This window comes from Erythrolamprus reginae, chromosome 1, assembly GCF_031021105.1.
Source record: "Erythrolamprus reginae isolate rEryReg1 chromosome 1, rEryReg1.hap1, whole genome shotgun sequence".
In the NCBI taxonomy this organism is placed as follows: domain Eukaryota; kingdom Metazoa; phylum Chordata; class Lepidosauria; order Squamata; family Dipsadidae; genus Erythrolamprus; species Erythrolamprus reginae.
In genome coordinates, this window is record NC_091950.1 from 134,543,688 (window position 1) to 134,569,023 (window position 25,336).

At 37.2% G+C, this 25,336-nt stretch overlaps 1 protein-coding gene across 6 annotated transcripts in view; it reads right to left on the reverse strand.

Moving 5' to 3' along the window:
- The window catches only part of RASSF7 (Ras association domain family member 7), a 112,260-nt gene that overhangs the window by 39,454 nt on the left and 47,470 nt on the right, over positions 1 to 25,336 (reverse strand). Inside the window, exon 1 of one of the 6 annotated variants that reach the window (XM_070765675.1) lies at positions 539 to 679. The exons of the other annotated variants lie outside the window; for them this stretch is intronic. The gene's annotated coding sequence lies outside the window, so the exon portion shown is untranslated. Of the gene's footprint in view, positions 1 to 538; positions 680 to 25,336 lie in introns of those variants that run through there. 6 annotated transcript variants of the gene reach the window in all.

Genomic DNA, 25,336 nt, shown 5'->3' on the forward strand with positions numbered 1-25,336 from the left:
CCTGGACTGTGTGCCAAGCCCCCCTCTTCCAAGTCACCCTCACCTTCTTCTTCGTCCGAGGAAACTGCACTACCTGCCTCTGTCGGCAATAAAACAGGCCTATGACATGTTGATGTTTCCCCTGCATCCACCTCCACATTCCTTGGGGCAGGAGCTGGGCCAGAGCCAACCACAACAGGTATGTATGTTCACTGCTTTTAATTATTTGTTTTTCAAAAAGCGGAATATCAATAAATAAATTAGCACTGAGAAGTGTTCTAGCAACACTGCATACCTATAGCAGTTACCCTAAGAAAATCTCCTGAAATTGCAATTTTTATTTCCAACACTAGCTTGACTCCTATTAAGTCAAATAAACGAACCACTCCCGCAGGTGAGATATTCAGAATGTAATAAAAAACGTCACTATTCAGCATATCGGAGAAGGAAACACCTCTAAAATAACAGCTGTTGATTCTCAGGATTATGTTCTGTCAGTTCCACTACCTGATTTAGTTCCATATATACAGTATTGAGTTATAGAACCACCTGAACTCACCTTTATCTTCTTAAAAACCTCAGATAGTAATGACGTCCAATACTTGGAAGAAAAATTTAGACTCACGTTGCGTAGAAACGGAAGAGTGAAAGAGCTAACTTTTTCCCAGCCTTATTTTAAGACATATGATCTCAAAGTTTCTGGAGTCAAAGTTCAAATGGTCGTAATCAGGCACCACACCCTTCCCTCAGCCAGCTGATCCATTAACAAGTCAATTGAAGTTGCAAGTTAGCACTAGCTTTTATTTATTTGTTTAAAGAGCCGGGGTAGTGCAGCAGGTAAGAGTGCTGTACTGCAGGCCACTGAAGCTGATTGTAGATGTGTAGGTCAGCGGTTCAAATCTCACTACCGGCTCAAGGTTGACTCAGCCTTCCATCCTTCCAAGGTGGGTAAAATGAGGACCTGGATTGTGGGGGCAATAGGCTGGCTCTGTTAAAAAGTGCTATTGCTAACATGTTGTAAGTTGCCCTGAGTCTAAGGAGAAGGGCGGCATAAGATATAGGAATAGAACATATCAATGAAAGAATAGAAGAGATATAGGAATAGAAGAAAGGTATAGGAGATATAGGAGAGCAATAGGACAGGGGACGGAAGGCACTCTAGTGCACTTGTACTTGCCCCTTACTGACTTCTTAGCAATCTGGATAGGTCAACCGTAGATAATCTAAGGGTAAAATGTTGGGGGTTTAGGGATGACACTATGGAGTCCGGTAATGTGTTCCACGTTTCGACAACTCGGTTATTGAAGTCATATTTTTTACAGTCAAGTTTGGAGCGGTTAATATTAAGTTTAAATCTGTTGTGTGCTCTTGTGTTGTTGTGGTTGAAACTGAAGTAGTTGCCGACAGGCAGGACGTTGCAGCATATGATCTTGTGGGCAATACTTAGATCTTGTTTAAGGCGTCTTAGTTCTAAGCTTTCTAGGCCCAGGATTGAAAGTCTAGTCTCGTAGGGTGTTCTATTTCGAGTGGAGGAGCGAAGGGCTCTTCTGGTGAAGTATCTTTGGACATTTTCAAGGGTATTAATGTCTAAGATGTGATATGGGTTCCAAACAAATGAGCTATATTCGAGGATGAGTCTGGCAAAAGTTTTGTAAGCTCTGGTAAGTAGTGTGAGATTGCCAGAGCAGAAGCTACGTAGGATTAGGTTTACAACTCTTGAAGCCTTCTTCGCTATGTTGTTGCAGTGGGCTTTGTCTCTTAAAACTTTTGTTATTAGTATAGTATTAGTCTTTTACCGAGTGGGGATTATATGTGATAATTCAATTATTCAGTTCGTATTTGGATTTCAGATTCTTTTTCCCAATGTGTAGGACAGAGCATTTTCTAGTTGAGATTTGGAGTTGCCATGTGTTAGACCACTGAGAAACAGAGTTCAGGTCTTTTTGGAGAGTAGTTGTGTTATCGGCGGTGTTGAAGAGTTTTACATCGTCGGCGAAGAGGATACAGTTGCTTGTGATGTAATTGCAAAGGTCATTGATGTAGAGAATGAAGAGTGTTGGTCCCAGTGCACTACCTTGGGCAACACCGCTTTTAACTGGGACGGGGGTGGAGATGGTGCTTCCTATTTTGACCACTTATTGTCCGTTTGACAGGAATGCTGTAATCCAGCTGTGGAGGGATCCTGAGATGCCATAGGATTTGAGTTTTAGGAGTAGTTTGTCGTGGACCACTGAATCAAAGGCTTTGCAGAAGTCAGTATAAATTGCAGTCTTCTCTCACCCCACCCCTTTTCTCTCTTCTTTGCAAACAAAATCAGCAGAACAATTAGAATACAAAGCCTATTAATCCTTGTGCAAGACAGTGCAGGGCTTATGTTCAATGTTTATGTCATTCACGGGGGTTTAATTAAGTGACTCCCAAGTGGTAGGAAGAGCCATGCCAACATTCCCCACATGTACATTATGTTGTGATTTTTAGCAGCAGGTCACATCAACACTTCCACGATACCAGGAAGTATAACTCAAACCAGATGAGCAAGTGTATTTACATTTAAACAAGTTCTTATAAAGATAAAAGCCTGCAACTCTGCTTCAAAGAACAGGTATTTCCAGTTGCTGGGAAACATCAAGTCATTTCAGACTGGGGTTACAGTACTTTTTAAAAAATAACCAGATCACAGGTAACAAAAACCTCTTTATCTCTTCAGCTGTGAGGCTTTCTTTATTCTTATCCCTAATTCCAGAGAGACTCAATCATTATACAGGATACTCACCCCAGTCCCCACTCCTTTTAAAAGCCTTGTTTCAAGTAAACTGAATCTGCTCATTTATCTTCTCAGAATGATAAATTCATCTTCTGTTCTTGTTTCATTCTTTCATGCCAGTTCCAAGTTAGCGGTTTGTTTAAAATATATTCTCAAGGATTCCTTTAACGCGGTCAGATTTAGAAGAAAATAATGGAATAACTTGCTGTTTGCAACCCAGAAATAAAAAGGGAGGGGGATACGTGGATACAAGTCAAGATTATAGTTATCAAACGGTATGAAATAGCTTTTCTGAATACTGCAATTCTCTTCTAACACTTCTCCCATAACTTATCAAGAGGCTATTTTCAGCAAAAGGGAAAGGAAAGAGAAGTAATGATTAGTATCAATTCTCTAATAATCTAACAAATTTATATTACCTGCAAAATCTGGGAGAAAATCTCTAAAATAGATTATTTAAATTATAACACTTAGTAACTACGGTAAATAAAACCAAAACCAAGATAAAGGAGGAGATGAACCAGGAGATCTGGTTTGGAACCTATTTAGGGATGCTAAGGAAATGCTGGCAGATATGGCCTCTATGATAGGTACCAAAAAACACGGACTCATTCTACAGAAAGAAACAATATGACTTTAGAAATAAAACATAGATTCTGTCTTCAAAGGCTAAAGATTTGGGAAATCAAGAAAGAGTAAACAATATTATCTTTCCAGAACTTTAAAGAAACCTGGATCTTGGAGGGAGATGTAATTGTTTGAACATGGGCACTATTCTAACAAAGGCTTTCATTTCTTCCAGAAGTCCCTTCATCAGATAAAAAAATCTGGAAAACACTTTGGTCATGAGGAAGCTTCTAAGGGCAGTGGGAAACTGAAAGGCCAGACTTCTTCTGGGAGTACGCAAGGGCATACTGTGACATTGATAAAAAACAGAATAACCTACCACTGGGATTTCCCTTTCATCTTACTGTTTTGCAGAACAAAGCTTACACTGCTTAAAAGATAGAATAATGCAACCTGCTGATCTTAGTACTGATATTCCAAAATATTTGGCACAACAGGATGTTAATGTAGATTAGCAAGGAACTCTTATTAATGAATGAAAATTGTAATACTGCTTCATAATATGTGCAATATTCCTCCTGTCCTAAAATACATTTGTCAGTCTTACTTTTGTAGGACAGATATATTGATGCCAGAAATCTTGTTCTAAACTTAATTATAAATCGTTTTAGCAGACTCCTATTTCATTGGACATTTCTTATTTTTTACACCAGTAAGTTAAATTGAGGGAGGATCAAAAATACATAACTTAGTTACAACATGGGGTTTTTTGGTACTTAGATATAAAAATACTACATAATACCTTTGTGCTGGACCAGAATGGACAAAAAGTTTCAAATTATTTTCACAAACTCCAATGAACTGAGTATTCAGTGAAAAGATCGACAGGTTGTTTTAAAATGTTCAAATGATATTATTGTCCAAAATAGAATAGAATAGAATTTTTATTGGCCAAGTGTGATTGGACACACAAGGAATTTTTCTTGGTGCATATGAAAAAAATTCCCAATCTCAAATCCACTAATTTTATCAAACAATTTTCATTAGCAGATCTTTTCAAAGGATAAGAGCATTTTTGGCCTATTGTTCAATGATTGACTTTAATGGATGTGGCTTTAATGGAAACGTTTCTTAGTAAGTAGTAAGGCCTTTCATAAAGATCCAGGAAATAACATTCAATACTTACTAAAGAAGGGTAGCAATTTAAACAGACAAGATTGCCTTCAGGAAAATTGTTTGCTTTTGCTTTTTGTCAAGACAGTTGTGTTATTAAAACATGCACACATTTCAGATTTCAGCAATGTAAAACTTGTTATAATCATTTTTATGTCAGCGCCCACTGTTCTTTTTCAGCAGATGATATATTTTGGCACACCACACACAGAGAGAGAGAGACTACATCTTTATTCTTAAAATGTTGATAATAATAATTTTAGCACACCAAAAAAGGCCAGACCCTATACATTTGTTAAGTACTGTATAACTAACAGGGCTGCCCATCGCTTCAACAGAAACTGTAAATTTTGACTCGCTACCCAGGCCAACAGCATTCCAATTTGCTGATGTATGAGAAAAAAGTGGGAGAAGGCATGTTTAGTGATTTTATTTTATTTTGCAGAAGTAAAGGGTTTGGAATACAGATAGTCCTTGACTTAGAACAGTTCATTTAATGACCGTTCAAAGTTACAACAGCACTGAAAAAAATGTCAGTCCTATTTATTTATTTTATTTATTCGATTTTTATGACGCCCTTCTCCTTAGACTCAGGACGGCTTGCAACATGTTAGCAATAGCACTTTTTAACAGAGCCAGCATATTGCCCCCACAATCCGGGTCCTCATTTTACCCACCTCGGAAAGATGGAAGGCTGAGTCAACCTTGAGCCGGTGATGAGATTTCCACCTCTGATCTACAGTCAGCTTCAGTGGCCTGCACTGACTTATGACTGCTTTTTATAATTATAACCTTTGCAGCATCTCCATCATCATGTGATCAAAATTCAGATACTTGGCAAATGGTTCACATAGATTACGGTTACAGTATCCCAGCTCACGTAATACCCTTTTGCAAACTTCTGACAAGCAAAGTCAATGGGGAAGTCAGATTCATTCCACAACCAGGTTACTAACTTATCAACTGTTAAGCGATTCACTTAACAACTGGGGCAAGAAAGGACGTAAAAAGGAGCAAAACCTGCTTAACAAATGTCTCATTTGACAATATAAAATTTTTGGCTCAACCATGTTCCTAATTCGAGGACTCCCACTAGAAAAAGATGTCAGCATTGAAACCCCCCCCCCCAAGATGAAGTCAATTTCATTCCAATAAATTTTTGCAACTCATTTTTAAAATGAATATTGTTCAGATTATTATGATTCTGTAAAAAACATTTTGTGTGTTATAAAAAACACTTTACAAAGCTATTTGTATCTGATAGGATTTAAACCTTTGTTTTAAAGTTCCAAGCAAATTCACATGTAAATCAAAAGACTAGTACTTGTAATCCCAATCTGGGGACTCAAAACACAAAATTAACATCAGTAGCAGGTAATTTATTCCAAAAACCTTTTGCTTCATCTATGTGGCCATTAAGAGTAGACACTGACTTGATGATACACAATTATCTTTTTTTTTTGCTTAAAAATGTTGAAAGGTCCGGACACTTCAGATGGGAACATCTGAGGCATGTAGAGCAGATGGACTAATGAGATCACACTGTTTGGCTTAAGTTTACATTTGGCTTATAATCAGGTGGAAAAACAAGGAAGTGTATGCCTGTACAGCACATATACAAAGTATGTAAGAGAGAGACATTTAAAGACAGACCAAGAGCATAGCTGGAACCTGACGCTGAAGGCCGGAAGTCCCCATTCTCAAATTAGAAAAGCACTGAAACTGACAAGGGCATGCTGAGGGGAAACCTGGATGCTGCCATTTTTTAAAAAAATTGAAAACAAGCCCATCCATACCTCGTACATATCCATCCATACAGTACATATTACAGATAAGATAGCAAGTTAAGATTCCAATTAATTGCATTTAAATCCTACTGAAATCAACAATGATTATATTACCCATGCTTTTAAGATCATTTTGAAATTGACTAGAAACATAGAAAAATAGAAACACAGAAGATCGACGGCAGGAAAAAACCTCATGGTCCATCTAGTCTGTCCTTATACTATTTCCTGTATTTTATCTTAGGGTGGATATATGTTTAGTCTGATTCTCAGTGAGCAAGGCTGGGGTTTGTTATAAAACAGAGTTAGGAAGGAACTAAAAGCTCTTGATTTACATGACGGTCTTAGAGCGCAGGCTGTGCACCGACAACTTCCCATGGAAAGTAATGTTTGTCGAATGTGCTGAAAAGTGGGAAGCTTTTGAAATGCATCCACCATCTTTGAAATTGCTGAAAAGCCCTCAAGAGCCTATGCAATTAATTTTAGGCTATAATGGTACACAGGAAGACAAACTTGTATTTTCAGAAAACCTGGACCCTTTAAAGCCAAAGTAGACTAGGTTGAATGATTTCCCATTTTTTAAAGGAATGAATGGGGAGCACATAGAGGAGAAGATTTTATTTATTTATTTTATTTTTTATTTTATTTGTCAAACATGTATAAGATAGTATTAGTTACATAGAAACAAAGAAACATAGAACACTGACGGCAGAAAAAGACCTCATGATCCATCTAGTCTGCCCTTATACTATTTCCTGTATTTTATCTTAGGGTGGATATATGTTTATCCCAGCCATGTTTAAATTCAGTTACTGTGGATTTACCAACCACGTCTGCTGGAAGTTTGTTCCAAGCATCTAGTACACTTTCAGTAAAATAATATTTTCTCATGTTGCTTTTCATCTTACCCTCAACTAACTTCAGATTGTGTCCTCTTGTTCTTGTGTTCACTTTCCTATTAAAAACACTTCCCTCCTAAGTGGAAATAAATAGTCAGAATTTTCACACTACATTATCCAGGTCTCTTCAAAATGCTTGGGGAAATTAAATAATTTATTTGATATCTGCTTCTGTATAGTTGTTGAACTATAACTAAACCATGCATACATCCCCAAAAATTTACTTGCACGTAAACCTACATATGTCTCAGGTGTCTTTGTTGTCGTAATTAAAATTGTACTTAAGAAAAATGAATTTGCAATAATGTGCTACAAATCACTCTGCAAATTTCATTCAAGGAGTGAAATGGGTTAGAAAATATGTTAGGAAATCTTTATTGCAGTTGGCTGTTAGAAGGAGTACATCATTTTTTTTCTAGTTTTTTAAAATGTAAATGGCAATTATATAGCCACACCGAGGGAGCTCTGGCTTGATTATTTTAAATGCACTTCTTGAAAGAGACTGGGAGAAACCTGTAATTTTCATGCTGTAAATGATTAGCTGCTAAACTGACTTTCAGGGCATCCACCACATGGGCTCCTCAATCCCTCTGTCTTTGTAATATTTAGTGAACAACTTCAAATTATTTTGCTCTGTTACTTTCATTCTCTTTTCAAGAAAAGAGGAACCCTGCAAAATTTTAGGGTTCCTTCAAACATTTTGAACTAAGAACCAATAAAGTTGATTTTTGGCTATTTCTATCATGATTGTCCAACATCACACTAAAATGGTGTTGTAAAGTGCTTTAAAACTTTAAAGAGAAAGCTCAACCATGATGGTGGAGAAGGTAAAAGTACCTGGTTCTAATAACTAATCTATTACCACTAATAGTTAAAATGAAAATCTGAATATATTTATATCACATTTCGCTTTGCCAATATTCAAGCTGGAGAGCCAGTTTGGTGTACTCCAGGCAGTTCTCGACCTGTGACCACAATTGAACTCAACATTTCTGTTGTTAAATTAGATTCTGTTAAGTGAGTTTTGCCCCATTTTATGAATCAGTTGTTAAATGAATCACTGCAGCTGATAAGTTAGTAACCCAGTTAAGTGAATCTGGCTTCCCCATTGATGTTGCTTGTCAGATGGTTGCAAAAGGTGATCATATGACCTTGGGAAACAGCAGCGGTCATAAATATGAACCAGTTGCCATCTGAATTTTGATCATGTGGATGCTGTAAGGGTCGTAACTGAAAAAATCCATAAGTCACTTTTTTCAGTGCCCCTGTAACTTTGAAGGGTCACTAAACAAACTGTTGTAAATTGAGGACTGCCTGTAGTAAAAAATAACCAGTACATCTTGAGGACTAGTCCTGCCTTAGACATGCAGAAGACTTTGCACCAGCCAATCTCACATGTAGGAAGACGACACTGGCAAACAACATCTGAAAAAGTTGCCAAAAAAATTGCTGGGAGCCAAGATTCCCTTGGAGAAACAAAAATCACATCAAATCTTGTTATCTTTTAATGCTGGCTAGAGTTGACCACAAACAGATTAGAAAAATCAAATGTTATTAGCCTTCTCAAGAATATCCCTGCCGTGTTTCCCTGAAAATAAACCCTCCTCCAAAAATAAACTCCCCTCCAAAATACCATTCTCTCTGGTTAAAGTTAGGGAGACAGAACTGGAAATCAGATAAGATGATAAGAGGAGACCTGTCTTGCTCCATATGCCCCCCCTAAAATAAGACCTCCCCGAAAATAAGGCCAAGGCCAAGAATATAAGACAGGGTCTTATTTTTGAGGAAACACAGTAAGTTTTGAGGTGAGAAATAGATCTGTGGTTTTATGCTCCATGTGCTCAGGTGTTACTGGTACCAGAGATTTTTGTAAGTGGAAAGAGAAGGATGAAGCACCCTAATAATAACCCCAAAGAGAAAGCTATATTGCAACAAGGTGCTGTAAACTTCAAAAAAGTATCAAATGCAACACAGCTGGCAGGCATATATATAATGAGAGTGCTGGATGTCTATTCTATATGATTACATGTTGTCCATCATAACATTTCCAGATATACATTCCCTAGGGACAGTCATAGGCAGTGTGACTGCAGGAATTAAAAAGTAATAAAGCTAAATTAGGACATGTGCAATAATTTTAATATATAAATTGTTGTTGTATGAAAGTGAAAGGAGCCAGGTTCTAAAATCATTATGTTGGGCCCCAAAGAAAACCCCCATTTACATCTGTAGCACTAAATAGGGACATCTTTATGCAGATGTGAATGGGTTTTGTAAAACAAATAAATGTAAAGTATATTTTCAAAATGGGTTTTCTAAGTTAAAAACAATTGAACAGCCTGTTGGAGTTGCTTCACAAAAATAGGCGAAATAACACACAAAAATAGGAAGAATATTTTTTTTCTAAATAGAAAGAAGCTTATTTGTAGAATATAACTCTAATTGTAATATTAACATGATCATAATCCACTTAGTTGATGACAATCTGCTGTCTAAAATTAAATTCAGAAGAAAAATTTAAGATAATGGAAACAAAAGTGGACAAAAATTATCTGATACAAAGACTCATTCCCATAATGAAATTAAGAGAATGTTCTGGCAGAATAATGTATACAGAACATCTATGAAATACATTTTTCATCATCCTGAATTATTTATTCCATGTTTCTCATGCCTTTAGATCCAAAGCAGCTTTTATTAGATAATAAAAAATATATAAAATAATAGCTTTTATTAATCCATGTTAGAATATGAGTTGTTATGCAAATAGTCCTCAACTTACAACAGTTCATTTAGTGATTGTTCAAAGTTACAACATCACTGAAAAAAAGTGATTTTTGGCTGTTTTTACACTTACAACCATAGTGTCCCATAGTCATGTGATTTATATTCAGATGCTTGACAACTGACTCACATTTATGACATTTTGTGACCTTCTGACAAGCAAAGTCAATGGGGCATCCCGATTCACAACCACTATGTTATTAATTTAACAACTGCAGTGATTCACTTAATTGTGGTTAAAAGTCGTAAAATGGGGCAAAACTCATTTAACAAATTTCTTACTTAACAACAGAAATGTTGGGCTCAATTGTGATTGTAAGTTGAGGACTACCTGAACTGTATTTTACAGAACTCTTCTTTGGCAATAAGCATTAAAGGCAAATTAAAACAGTTATTCCACCATGTACAGCAGCAATGTAATCGAAGAAAGCAAATGAAGGATCTAAGAAATGACATATGAATTCAATTTGTATATTCATTCTCTCTCTGGGTGTAAACATTTTAGATTTAAAACATCCTGTCTTTTAAAATTCAGGCTACAGACACTGTAATGTTTCATTCTAATTAGAAACAGCGTAGACTAAATGGACAAATATCCACATTCAAATTTGTTTAGGCTGTATTACATGGCACACTTAAGCTGATAAGGTATGCTTTAAGACAAAAGACAGATAGTAAATGTAATAGGCCTATATTAAGCAGATCAAATGAACTGCAGATTTGCTGCACCAATGTTACAGATACCAAAAAGCCCTCAATGAAAAAAAAAATCTAACATGCTCTTTATGTGAGTATACATATTATATAAGCATTGCTCATAGTACAGGGAGATCAACGCATTTCCTTTCCTGGTACAATACGCTCATTCTTTCAGCTCTATTTTATCTAACTTATTCATGCTGAAAATTACTCTACATGCCCACCATCTTTCCCATCCAATGATTTCATCTCTGTAAACAAAAGAACTCCTCAATGAGATTCCGGGAAAGTTCAGAATCGGTGAAGTTTATTGTGCCAGGCTCCAAATCAGTTTTGACTTTTTAAAAGTGAAGTATGGGTTTCTGTTCATTTATTCAAGATGCCTTCTTAAGCATTAAACACGTATCACACCAGCTCATTCTTTGCCAAATCAACAAACCAATTTTTTCATAGCCAAAGTGATTGCTAACAATTTACAATGACACAATTGTTCCTCCAATTACATGAGTGTAAATTCTTAAAACAGGGATGGAAAATCATGTTAAGAATAATTAATTACTATTTGTGTGGAAAGGAGTTAGAAGGCACTGGTGAAGCTGGGATAAAACCAGGGATAGGTTGCTATTTGTGCGGTAGGCAACTATGCACCAGTAGTGGCCGTCAGATTGTGCAATTTGCGTGTGATCGCTCCGGTGCAAGTCCTATGGGGCCACCCATCTTTTTTCTTCAATTTTTTGTATTTTTTGCTTCATGCGCATGCACAGAAACAAAATCCTGAGAGGGGATGCATGAGATTTCAGTGATTTTTTTTTTGCTTCTGCCTATACAGGAAAGAAAAAAATCACTGAAATTGTGTCCACACATCCCCTGACAAGATTTTTGCACATTTTTGCTTCCTGCATATGCAGGAAGATGACCAAAGATGACCAAAGCTGCATGCACAGAGCGCATCGATAGCAACTGGTAATGTTGGTTGAGGCAGGCAGGATTCCCTTGAGTACCATTTGTTGGGGGTCAAGGGAAAAGGAGGGTTTTGCCCTCTCTTTCTGCTCAAGATCCCCATGTACAATTAGTGGGCCACTGTGTGACATAGAATGCTGGACTCGATGGGCTTTGGCCTGATTCAGCATGGCTCTTCTTAGGTTCTTATGGTAATAGCAATCTGCCCCTGGATAAAACATGTCAGACAAAAGAAATATGGATACACAGAATGCTAATCTTTCTCCTTCATGATTTATTGGATAAGCTATAATAGGCTTAATTCTTTAAATACCCTACAGTAACCTTTAACATGTCAGAACAGCCATTAAATGAAATAATCTTGTAACATGTGCTCAAATGGGTTTTAGTTCGCAATTACCACTTTTAACACATGGTTTCCAAATTCTTTTGAAAAACAGAACACTTCCCTCCTTCATCATCATGGTTTTAGCTTATTCAGAAGTGGAAACAAGTGGCAAAAAGTACAAGACATTTTTATGCAACCACCATTACAAGCATGGAGCATAATGCTAATGCTTTTCTAATATTATCATCATTATTGCAATCTCTATCAAGATAGTCTTAAAAGAATCCTATTAAGACAGAAACAGTGTAGCCCACATTATTTTGGTAAAAGCATAAAATAATCCTACATCTTTCTTTTTCCTAATTTTTCCCACAACAAACTTGGGAGCTATGGTAAGTTAAACCAAGGGACTATGACTGGTCCAAAGTCAATTAATGTGTTTAATACTAGAGCTGGATTTGCACCGTGAGTCTTTCTGATGCTAGTCTGATACTTCATGTAGACATGAAATAATTTATAATATATTTAAATATCTAGGAAAAGAAATACTGTAAGGTCCTAAGATATGTTAGATATGTTTCGCAGAAGCATCTACAATGATTATATTGTTTTTATCAGTGCTTATCCACAGTAAAAAGCATGTATTTCCTTATTGACTCAAATCTAATTGATAGAAATACTCTATTTTTGAATTGTTTTTGTCAGCATCTAAAGTATTAAAAGAAGATTAATAAATCACAAATAGACACAAATCAATAGTACACATATACACAGTACATATAGTAGATGTTATCTTTTTGTGTGCCTATACACACTCTATACTATGTAACATGTATGTATACATATGGCATATATACATAGGATTAAATAGTATATTTTGGATGTTCAGTACTGTAGTAGTAAATAAATAGACAATTTTTTAAATCTCATTGAGGCCTTTGAGGCGAGGAGAGGCCAGGCATCCTAACCCTAGACGTGAGTGACATCAAATTGGCCACACCCATCCAGTCATATGACCACCAAGCTATATCCACCCAGTCACATGACTAAGTCACAACCACAAAATCTGTAGTAAAATATTTAGAATCCATCCCTGCTGGATTTGTATACCCATAAAAGCTCCTCATACATTTCATCTGCTACAACAGGAGTGTCAAACTCACTTTGTTACATTGTTGTCACATGACCTTCACTAAAATGGGGGTGAGCGTGACGCATCCCGCCCGTGGCTCGCAAATTTAACACCCCTGCGCTACAATATCTATGGTTGGCCTATCCAGATTCCTAAGAGGTCAATAAGGGGCGAGTACAAGTGCACTAGAGTGCTTTCCGTCCCCTGTCCTATTGCTCTCCTATATCTCCTATACCTTTCTTCTACTCCTATATCTCTTCTTCTATTCTTTCATTGATATGTTCTATTGCTATATCTTCTTTTCTATTCTTTCTTAGATATATTTTACTATGAGTATCTCCTCTATAACCTTCATCATGTATTTTACGATGTGTATATATATATACCCACTAAAACTCTCATTGTGTATTGGACTAAATAAATAAATAAAAATAAAATAAAATGTCCTTTGTCCATAAAGTTTTACTACCATCAGCCTCAAACCATGGAGCTGTACAATGATTTTCCTTGGTCCTTTTCTTCACTAGCAGGACGAGAAGTGGAGATCCCGCAACAAAAGAGGCCACAACATCCCAAGGCCACCCATAGAAAACCTTCACACTGCCAGCATCTCCACAACTTCAGATTCCTCTACCTTGCCCTCTACACCTAGAGGCTCAGTGAGCAAGGGGAGAGGTAGGCAAATTTGGCTCTTCTATGACTTCTGGATTTCAACTTCCAGAATTCATGAGCCAATCATACTAGCTCAGGAATTCTGAGAGTTGAAGTCAACATGTCATAGAAGAGTCAATTTTGCCTACCCCTGCCCCAGAGTGTTTATCTCCTTAGGCCACATCCTCCCTCATTACGCAAATACATATTACTTGATCTGCTTATATCCACTAAGCATTCAAGTTTATACAACTTGGAGGTGAAAAATATGCATACAAAGGATGATATGGTCAAAATATTCACTTGCCTAATAATTGTGCACATGGTATATGGATAATTTAATAAATATAATATAGAAATCATTTTAAAACATTAGTTTAAAAATAGCTTTTTTTTACTGGGCTTTATTTTTATAAACAGAAGTACAATTATTATATTGGATTCAGTTATTTTTAATGATAAAAGGGTATATATATTTGAAACCAGTAAGGTAGAATCTCAAGATAGTTCTTTTTTTACCAAGAGTCCAACTTGAGTTCATGTCTAATCTTTGTTGTTCACATGTCACAGACATATTCTCCATTTCTCACATCCAAAAGCAAACCAACTTGAATAGAATCTATTGATAGTTCCCACTATAGTGGACAGCAAATAGTTGATGTCTGAACATTTATTCATTCTACAGATGGCTTGCTGCTATTTTTCCTAGTAAGGTAAAGAAGCCCTTTAGCAAATTGCTAACATGGTTTAACTGACTGTCAACAACATCTTTCCATTACATTTCTGTTCCCTGATCTGACAGAGATATAATTATTTGAAAGAAAAGAAATACCGGTAAAATAAATTGAAAACAAATCGGAAAAGGGTTTGATATAGAAAAGAATGTGAGGTATGTGATACCACTGTTAGCAGGATTGTCTCCCAAGGAAGAATAATGCCATATTCCAGAGGAAACTGTGCATTGCTCTCTCAAATTCGTAATTTGGATTGTAAAATAATATATTCTGTTATCAAACAAATCTCAGTTACAGCAGCAATGACTATACTGTTGGAAAAAACTGAAGGAACAAGTTAGGAATACATCACCATGGTGAAAATCTGAGTAGTTACTAGGAGTGACAACTATTTGATGGCATATAATCACCATCAAACAAATATGTATTAAGTGGAGGGCAACTACACAATCACATATTGGAGGAAGTAACAAGTGGACATTTGAATCAATATTTTTCTGGCCCAATAGAGAAACCAAGAAGCTAGTTTAGTGCTCTTATGTATGACTAATCCCTGCAGCAATTCTAGCAATTATGTTGTCCTTGCTACTTAGACAAACGGGGCCATTCCCTACCCACTTAAGAGCAGTTAAAGCCATATAATGTTTAGGATTTTATCTGCATTCTTGAAAAGGTATAACTGGCTAGTAAATAATGCTGGAACTACAGGATAATCATGATCCTTCTTCATGGATCTAAAGATCACAAAAGGAAAGGAAAAAGAGAGAGAAGAGAAAAACATGAACATTAAAACCTTTTTCAACATTGCCCTCATTCTCTGCATACAGGTAGCCCTTAGTTAACAACCATTCAAAGTTAGGCTGGCAATGAACAAGTGATATTTATACCCTGTCTTTAAAAGTTCTGGCCATCCCAATACCCCTACGGCCATGTGAATATGATCAGGCTTTTGGCAATTGGCTTATGCTTACAACAGTTACAGCATCCCATGGTCACATAATTAATATTTGCAAGCTCCCCTGCTAGATTTCTCATGGTAAACTCCAGGGAGAAGCCGGCAGGGAAAGTCACAAGTCACTCCTGCAAGCTACTACCGTTCCTGCCATTTTTTGTCTCAAGTAGCCCAGACACAGACTATGAGATTTGTTACACGTACCTCACTCACAGCACCCAACCCACACGCACTTGTCTGTACTTATGTGGCATCACAGCATTTCTTTCCCTACCCGGCCATGCTTGCGATATACCACAATATACACCAATGTGCCATCTTGTGCTCTGCGGGAGCCCTCTTCATTCATTCGTTAGTTCATTTTGTATGCTGCCCTTCTCCGAGGACTCGGGGCGGCTCACAGTACATAATATAACAATACAGTACAATGGCAAAAATCTAATTAAATTTAAAATTACAATCTAAAAATCCAATATTTAAAAACAATGATACCAGTTCAATCATACAACATATATCTCATTTTGTTGGCCAGGGGGCTGAGACCTACTTGCCCCAAGCCTGGCGACATGAGTATTAAGACTCTTACGGAAGGCAAAGAGGGTGCGAATCTCCAGGGGGAACTGACTCCAGAGGGCCGGCCCCCCCACAGAGAAGGCTCTTCCCCTAGGCCACGCCAAGCGACACTGTCTGGCTGACAGGACCTGGACAAGGCCAACTCTGTAGGACTTAATCAGTCGCTGGGACTCATACAGCAGAAGGGTCCCTATGTACCCTTCCGCATTCCGCAGCAGCCTTCTCTCTGCTTAGCCATAATCATGCTGCACCCCAGACACCAGGGCTCTCCAGACTAGCCCTCCCCCATCCACCCATCCATGCTTGTGCTGTCACAACCCCCCCCCCCCCCCCGCTGCACTCACCCACACGCCAGCCTGGGTTGGGGCCCATTCAGGTTTTCTTATCAGCTTTTCCACTGGCTTTCCTTGTTGGATGTCGGAAGATGAAAGTTGGTATTATCCCCATTTAATAACACACAATCCTTGCTGCACAATAGCAACGGGGATTGCTGGGATTGTAATCACTAAGTAATGTGGTGAAATTATGTTAGACTTTAGAACAGCATTGCTTAATGATGGAAATTCTGGTTCCAATTGCTGAAGTTAAGCAAGGTCTACCTGTAGACATTTAGGCAATTTAATTGTCATTAAATATAAATGGAGTATATAGAGGGATGGAGTAAATATGCAAACATGGTTTTTAATTTAATTTTAATTTTAATAAAAAATAAAATCCATTGTAGCCAAACATCGTGAGAAACAACTACCAACAAAGCCAAAATATGACCTTCATCATATACCCAAAGCCCCAGCCCAATAAAAAGCCAACAGAGTCGAGACCAGCCTTGTCTTAGATCGAATGATATTCCATAAGTGGATGCCATGCCAAAAAGGGCTTTCCTTAGAGTTCCCATAGGTAATCTGGTCTCAAGCCATAAAGGGGGCAGATAAAGGAATGAACCCAGGGCCTTCTAAAGAGGGGAGTACCATAATTTTCTGCCTGAAAATCCTTGTCCAGAAAAGCAATGTTTCAAACAACAGATTATAATCCCCACCACTGTAGACTTGAAGATCTAGAAAGGAAGTTCAAGACTTTTATTTATTTTCCCAATTCTTGGAAGAGAACTAAAAGGTAAAACATTGCAAATGGATGGCTGCAGAAATGGCATCAGTGAATAATACTTGACTTCTTCAACTATGGTCAGATTTACTTCAATAATGATCTGTTGGTACACGGTAGCTGCCTTCACAAGTAAAACTGTATTTGGTCAAAGAATGTGGAAGTTTGTTCAGGAAAAGCCTGCACTAAATTCTGTGATGGTTAGCAATAAAAGCCCTGAAATAAAAGCTTATGCACTGTAGAAGAAGTATTATCTTTTCATCAAGTTCAACCACTCAATGAAAAACTATAAAGGTTCATGAAGTTCACACCCTTTGCCATATGCCATACAATATGAGAAATAAATTATTGTAAATATCTAGTGGCAATTTAATTAAAAAGTATAATGGAGACAACCCTCAAAGTTTTTATATTGTCATCACATCACTAGTTTTCTTTGTAAAGAAATTTAATTGTCCAATATTTTATAATATATTATATAAAATTATATTTTATAATATAATCAAGTTTATACTCTTTAAGATGTGTACTCCTTTCTGGTAGTTCTATAGAATTTAAATCCAGAAGCAATTGTACCTCATTCATGTCTCCATTTTACCAGATTTCTGTGATACCCAGTGTTTGCATTTGCAATTAAGCATTCTAAGTGTCTTGGAGGCTCTGAGATTTCTATCATTTACATAAATGGTCATATTTTATTTTATTTATTTTTTATTTATTCATTTGTCCAATACACAAATACTTAGGAAGAAAAATAAGACATGTGCTAATATATATAAGGGTAAAAGTGAACTTAGAGGGGAGGATATATGAAAGGAAGAGAATATATATGATAGGTGAAAGAAAGGAAAGACAATTGGACAGGGGACGAAAGGCACACCAGTGCACTTATGTACGCCCCTTACTGACCTCTTAGGAACCTGGAGAGGTCAATCGTGGAGAGTCTAAGGGAGAAATGTTGCGGGTTAGGGGTTGACACAATTGAGTCCGGTAATGAGTTCCACGCTTCGATAACTCGATTGTTGAAATCATATTTTTTACAGTCAAGTGCTCTTGTGTTGTTGCGGTTGAAGCTGAAGTAGTCATTGACGGTAGGACATTGCAGCATATGATCTTGTGGGCAATACTCAAATACCACATCCTTTTTCAAAATATTGCTGAAATGAGCCCTTTCCATATCCTTTTTGTCTCCCAATAATCCACTTCTAACATTGGCTTTGCTTTGATATTTTCTGAAACATCTACAGCCTTTTGAACCTGTTACTGCCCAAGTACCTGTTGGCTTTCTCCCCAGGGACCAGTGCCAACAATTGATCTGGTTCAATCCGACTCTGAGGCTGTTAAGTAAACATTGACATGAACAAATGTCTTCCTCCCTCCTATTCAGTTTAACAGTGGGAACATATTGAACATGCTGTGCATCTCTTCTACCGTATCTCCAAATTCAAGCATTTGCAAATGAGTATTTAACAACTCATCCTCTGGAAAATAGCAAGATCATCATCAGTGACTTAAATATAAACTATCATGGTGAGAAGACTGATGTAGAGATCAAATGTTACTTTAGCTTCTAAAATGAGAAGAAATATATACCATCCATATCACCTTCAGAGCCAGTAATATGTGTACAGTATTCGTTCCCAATAACGTCCAACTATTGCCACTACCTAGTAATACGCTGTATGTATATTTACTGTCACAAGCTGCTTGCCATGGTCATTCAGTCACAACATTCAGTCCCAACAAAAGAAAGGGGTGATAATGTTAGCAGCTGCAGTCTGCAATTAGGTGATAAAAACCAATCCAGTTTTCTTTAGCATATGATAGCCAGCACTAGCACATAAAGATCTGCTGAATTTGTAGGATTGGGAAAAATGTAAATCTACAGTCATGAACATAGAACACAGAACAACAAGATTGGAAGGGATTTGGGGGTTTTCTAATCCAATCCTCTGTCCAAGCAGAAGACTTTATACCACTCCGGACAAATGGCTGTCTAATCTTTTTGTGTAAATCTTCAGTGATGAAGCACCCACAATTTCTGGAAGCAAGCGGTCCCACGGAATAATTGCTCTTTTTGTCAGGAAATTTCTCCTTAGGTCTAGGCAAGATTTCTCTTTAATGGTTTTCCACCATTACTTCTTGTCCTGCCCTCAGATGCTTTGGAGAATACAGTGATACCTTGTCTTACAAACTTAATTGGTTCCGGGATGAGGTTCTTAAGGTGAAAAGTTTGTAAGATGAAACAATGTTTCCCATAGGAATCAATGGAAAAGCAATTAATGCGTGCAAGCCCAAAACTCACTCCTTTTGCCAGCCGAAGCACCCGTTTTTGTGCTGCTGGGATTCCCCTGAGGCTCCCCTCCATGGGAAACCCCACCTCTAGACTTCTGTGTTTTTGCAATGCTGCAGGAGAATCCCAGCAGGGGAGTCCTAGCATGGCAAAAACGAGCACTTCGCTGGCAACAGAAGTCCGGAGGTGGGTTTTCCCAGCGAAGGGAGCATCAGTGAAATCACAGCATCGGAAAAATACAGAAGTCCTCGAAACCCCACCTCCGGATCTCTCTGTTTTTGCGATGCTGCGATTTCACTGAGGCTCCCCTCGCTGGGAAACCCCACCTCTGGACTTCTGTTGCCAGCAAAGCACCCGTTTTTGCGCTGCTGGGATTCCCCCTGCAGCATCACAAAAACACGGAGGTCCAGAGGTGGTGTTCCCCGTGGAGGGGAGCCTCAGGGGAATCCCAGCAGCGCAAAAACAAGTGCTTCGCTGGCAACGGAAGTCCGGAGGCGGGGTATCCCAGTGGCGGCAGCTTGGGTTTGTAAGGTGAAAATAGTTTGTAAGAAGAGGCAAAAAAATCTTAAACCCTGGGTTTGTATCTCGAAAAGTTTGTATGACGAGGCGTTTGTAAGACGAGGTATCACTGTATGTCCAACCATTCCTTTCTCCCTCAAATTTTGGACCACGGCTATCATGTCACCCCAGTCCTTCTTTTTATTTGATTAAACATAGCTAGTTTTTCATCCATTCATTGTACAGTTTAGCCTCTAAATCTCTTTATCAAGTTTGTTGCTCTTCTCTGTACTCTTTCTAGGGTCTCAGTAATTCTTTTTTGTATCCTGGTAACCAGAACTTGATGGCGCATATTAATAAAACCTATATACTGAAATAACCTTAAGAGTTCATCCATACTAGATTTACTTGTGTGTATGATATTGAAAGGGGAAAAAACAGAAATCTCCTTGTGTAGAATTTTGAATGATGAGTTTCAAGAACACATCCTCATCCTTACCTCACCTAGATGGAAACACCTGCTTTCCTACTATCTGAAATTAGCAAAATGAGAACAGGATCAATTCTTAAGCTTTACCTACTAAGCTTTGAAAAGAATTAGCAGCATATCATGGGGGTGAATTTATTTTCTGCAGAGGACAAAAATGCCTATTTACTTTAAAGGGTGTGGGAAGAAAAACCCAACTTCTCAGAAACCCACTGAAATAAGAAAATATTTAACAAATTATTCACACAGATATGCTAAAGATATGTGTCCAATCATACTTGGCCAATAAAGAATTCTATTCTATTCTATTCTATTCTATTCTATTCTATTGGAGATAAATATAAATAATAAAAGAGGAACTGTGTATTTTCACCAAATGCTATATATATAATACTGCTGAATGATGCAAAAATTTCTTTTTCAAATGTAGACATTGAAAATATTAATGGAACAGTCACTGTAGTCTAGTAGTTAAGGCACCCAACTAGAAAGCGGGAAATTATGAACTCTAGTCCCACTTTAAACATGGAAGCCAGCTGGGCAACTTTGGGCCAATCTCTCTCTCCTAGGCCCTATTCACTCACACAGCTTCTTGGTGGGAAAACAGGAGGAAAAAAGAGTGTTAGGTATGTTTGCGATTTTGAGTTATTTATAAAAATAATCAAGATAGGAAAAACATAAAACAAAAAATAAATATTTTTTAAAAAATTATTTATTAAGCAAGTGGCACCAGGATTCTGAGCAATGAAAGGTGTTGGTAGTCATCAATGTATGACAATTGAGCTCAATATTTCTACTGCTAAGCAAGGTAGTTGTTAAATAAATTGTGCCTCCTTTTAGGACCTTTTTTATTGTTAAGTAAATCACTGCAGTTGCTAAGTGACTCATGCGGTCATTAAGCGAATTTGCTTTCCCCCATTGACTTTACAAAGCCAAATGGTGATCACATGACTGAGGAACAGTGCAACTGTCATAAATACCAACTGCCAAGCACACAAAGTTTGACCATGTAACCATGGGGATGTTTTAATGGTTGTGCACACGTGAAAAACCAGCCATAAGTCACTTTTTTCATTACCATTCTAACTTCAAATGATCAAAACCAAATGATTGTAAGTTAAGTACTACCTGTAGTTAGAAACATCAAAAAGATGCCAGAAAGTGGCAAAGAAAAAACATTTCTGTTTGGTTACTGAGAAAATGTGTGTCATACAGTGGACAACAATCTAGTTTAACTCGAAGAAGTCTTTATCTTTATATTGAAAGTCATGTGTTGCAATAAATTCCCATCCCACTCATAATAGTTAATAATAAAACAAATTTAAATGCCACAGCATTTTCTAGCTGTGTATAAAAGCAACATTCCTTTATATCAGTTACTTCTTGACAAAAATATTGATGACAGAGCCACGTTTTATTGGCCTAGTGGCAAATTATAATCGGTCCACTGAAAAATGTTGAAGGCTTTCCCATTGTGCATTCGGTATCCTGCTAGTAACACTTATTGAAATGATTTAGCTTTTTTTTCTATGCTGTATTTATGATTCAGAATGAAACTGAGATGATTTGACATTAGCAGCATTGACGTTTTGGAGAAGCAGACCATTATCAAGTAAGCCACTGTTAGTTTTATTTCCCAACCAGGGTTCTACCTAGGCTTCCTATTAATTAAAGAACATTATATTGTCCTTAAACGTTTTACACCTGAGCTTCTGCGAGTCTCTACACAGCACATAAACAGAAAGGCAAAGGAGGACAATCCCATTTTTTTCTCACACCTCCACATGTCACAGATGTTTTTCAGTGCAGCAATCTCAGCAACGGCAAGTCAAGACAACTGTGTAAGATACAGATTAGTAAACTAATACTTGGTAAGCTGTAAGCATGTGACTCTGAAAATGCAAAATACTTTCTGGCAAATGCAAAGCATAGGAAAATGTGTGCATTTATATCATACTCAATTCTAAAACTGTAATTAGTTGCTGTGGATAAATAAGTGTGTGTAAAGTGCAAATGGATGGGTGAAAACATAAAATCTACAGTGACTTTAAAAAAAATGCTAGCCATCAACCTACATGAGCAGTCTTCAACCTTTTGGACATCAGGGACTGTGGAGAGAGGTTTTTCTGCAAGGTTTTATATGCTGCCTGCATCCCATGGATAGGGCTTCACTTGTTTGTGTGGCCCATTTTCTGGCATGCCATGGATTGGTGCTGGTTCATGGACAGGGGAGTTGGGAACCTCTGCCCTACAAACAAATAGTTGCTACAGGTGATGGCAAACCTGCACAACAGAGCCTAATTCCATCAAGTAAAACGGTACATGAAATGCAAAGTTAAATATCTCATGGGACAGCCACACATTTTTCATTCAGCTTGGGAGAAAAACTGACAGGGTAGCAAGAAAGGAACTGTATAATTCAATTCAATTCAATTCAATTTATTAGATTTGTATGCTGCCCCTCTCCGAAGACTCGGGGCGGCTCACAACAACGATAAAAACAATATTACAATGGCACAAATCTAATATTAAAAATAACTAAAAACCCTATTATAATTAAAAACCAAACATGACATACATACCAAACATAAATAGTAATGAGCCTGGGGGAAGATGTCTCAAATCTCCCATGCCTGGCGGTATAGGTGGGTCTTAAGTAGTTTACGAAAGGCAAGGAGGGTGGGGGAAGTTCTAGTCTCCGGGGGGAGTTGATTCCAGAGGGCCGGGCCACCACAGAGAAGGCTCTTCCCCTGGGGCCTGCCAGACGACATTGTTTAGTCAACGGGACCCGGAGAAGGCCAACTCTGTGGGACCTTATTGGCCGCTGGGATTTGTGCGGTAGCAGGCGGTTCTGGAGGTACTCTGGTCCAATGCCATGTATATAATGTACTATCAATAAAGGCTTTATACCCCTTTAATATCATTTCATTTTATGAACAGGGTAACTTTCAACAGTTAACTTTATGGTTACCCATTTCATCTATTTAAATGTGTTTGGTCTGGAAAAATCACATCAATTAAATAGCATTGAGAAAAAAATTTAAAAATTATTTTGTTTAAATAAAGAAAAGCAGGATAACTGCATTAGAAAATAAAAAAACCAAGACTGTCAAATTATTCGAGCAGTGATTAATATCATCCAAACTAAGGCCTCACTTCGTTATTCAGTACTGCTTATCAAAAAGTCCTTTTTACCACTTATCAAAGAGTTTTTATTTCAATGCCCCTGTTATGATTGGGCAACGGGTTTGTGTGCCATTAACCAAAGAAAAATACTTTTACCAGTAAGATACCATTGTGTGCCATTAGATATCAGTAAATTTACTATATAATATACAGTACTCATATATTTGATATACTGTATTAAGTAAAGGTATATTAATGATGTATCTCTCAAAGTCCCTTTCTGTATTCTCTATTGCACATTTGTATTGTTATGTGCACATTTTTAATTCCTTTTTTTTCATTTGGCCCACACGTATGTTTTTGAAGGAAGACTTTGGTTCAATATCTTCCTTGACATAAATTTGTTAACTTTAATGGCAATGTAACTGACTTGCAGTAGGTGTCCTAGCTAAACTTCCATTATTGAACAATATAACTAAAACTGAAATCCTTTGGGAGAACTGTACAAAATTTCTGGGATAGTTTTCTGTATGTTTGTACTAGGTATGTTTTCTACTGCCACCCATTGGTGTGCATGATCTTGGAGTATTATGATTCTACAGAGTGTCTGTTACACTGGGATAAATATAATATTCATATAACACTAGCACAAGTTTTTTGATGGTTTTCAGAGTTAAAGGGTTACATTTTATAGAACCATATTGCTGTGATATTGAATGATATCTAACATCCCTTACTTTTTAACCAGGCTTCACAATTTTGACTAAGGCTGGAATTCTGGACAATTTTCCTCTTCAGTATGAACTAAATGAAATAATATTACAGTAGTTTTATTTGTAATGTATTTTTATAAAACCTACAAAATCCTAGCTGATTGTTAGGAGGTCCAATGGCTGTAAAACAGATTGAGAAGTTGAAGCATCTCAGAAGAAGGTAACCAAAAAACCTTGTCCATATTATTGCCAAGTAAATAATGTGAGTGTATGCCACATAGTCAAAACAAATTGAGCTTGACAGGAAGGAAACTTTATCTTTATGGTAATATTTTCAATAACAGCAGTAACGCTGAATCAGTACAAGCATCTTACAACCACTAACACCATCATTTAGAAAATGTAGGAAGCTAATCTCCATAATCACTGGGTTAATTTTTATCCTATTTGTCTTACTTCCTAATTAAACTCATTTTTTCTCCTTTGGATGTCTTATTTCTTTTATTCTTCATCCCCATATCACCCTGAGCATCTGAATTAGGGTGATTATAGCTCCCAGCATATGGAGCTATATTTTGCTTTCTTGAGTGTCTCAGTTTGCCATCATTAACTGGGCTCACATATTGCACTAAATTATGCTGTATTATAAAAATCATGCTTTATTATTTAGCACTATATATGAACATTAATTTATAAACTCAATAAAACAATAGCTAAAATGTAAATTTAGCAAGCGGTTAAGGAACACATGTAATGTCTACAAGCGATGTCCTGTTCTAAATATCTTTAGCAGATACACTTTTCCACATTGCCAATCAGACTGCATATGGCTTTTTTCTGTATCCTTTCTATCTGGGCAATCAAAATAATTTCTAATTCAATCCTTAGATAGCTCTTTTTGCACCAGGTATTCCCCATTGTCTACTGATATTCTCTTAAGAATCTTGTTAGTTTCTCTCTCTGTTTTAAATGTGAGACAAAATTGATTAATTGTAGCTGAAGTCTATTACTCCTAGTTTGTTCTAGGTTGCACCCAAATCTTACAATCACCTAGAATTGCTGGGATATTATTATTATTAGCCTTTCACATTAATAGCATAATCTTATGAATGCACTTAACTTTCTTGCTGCAAGTA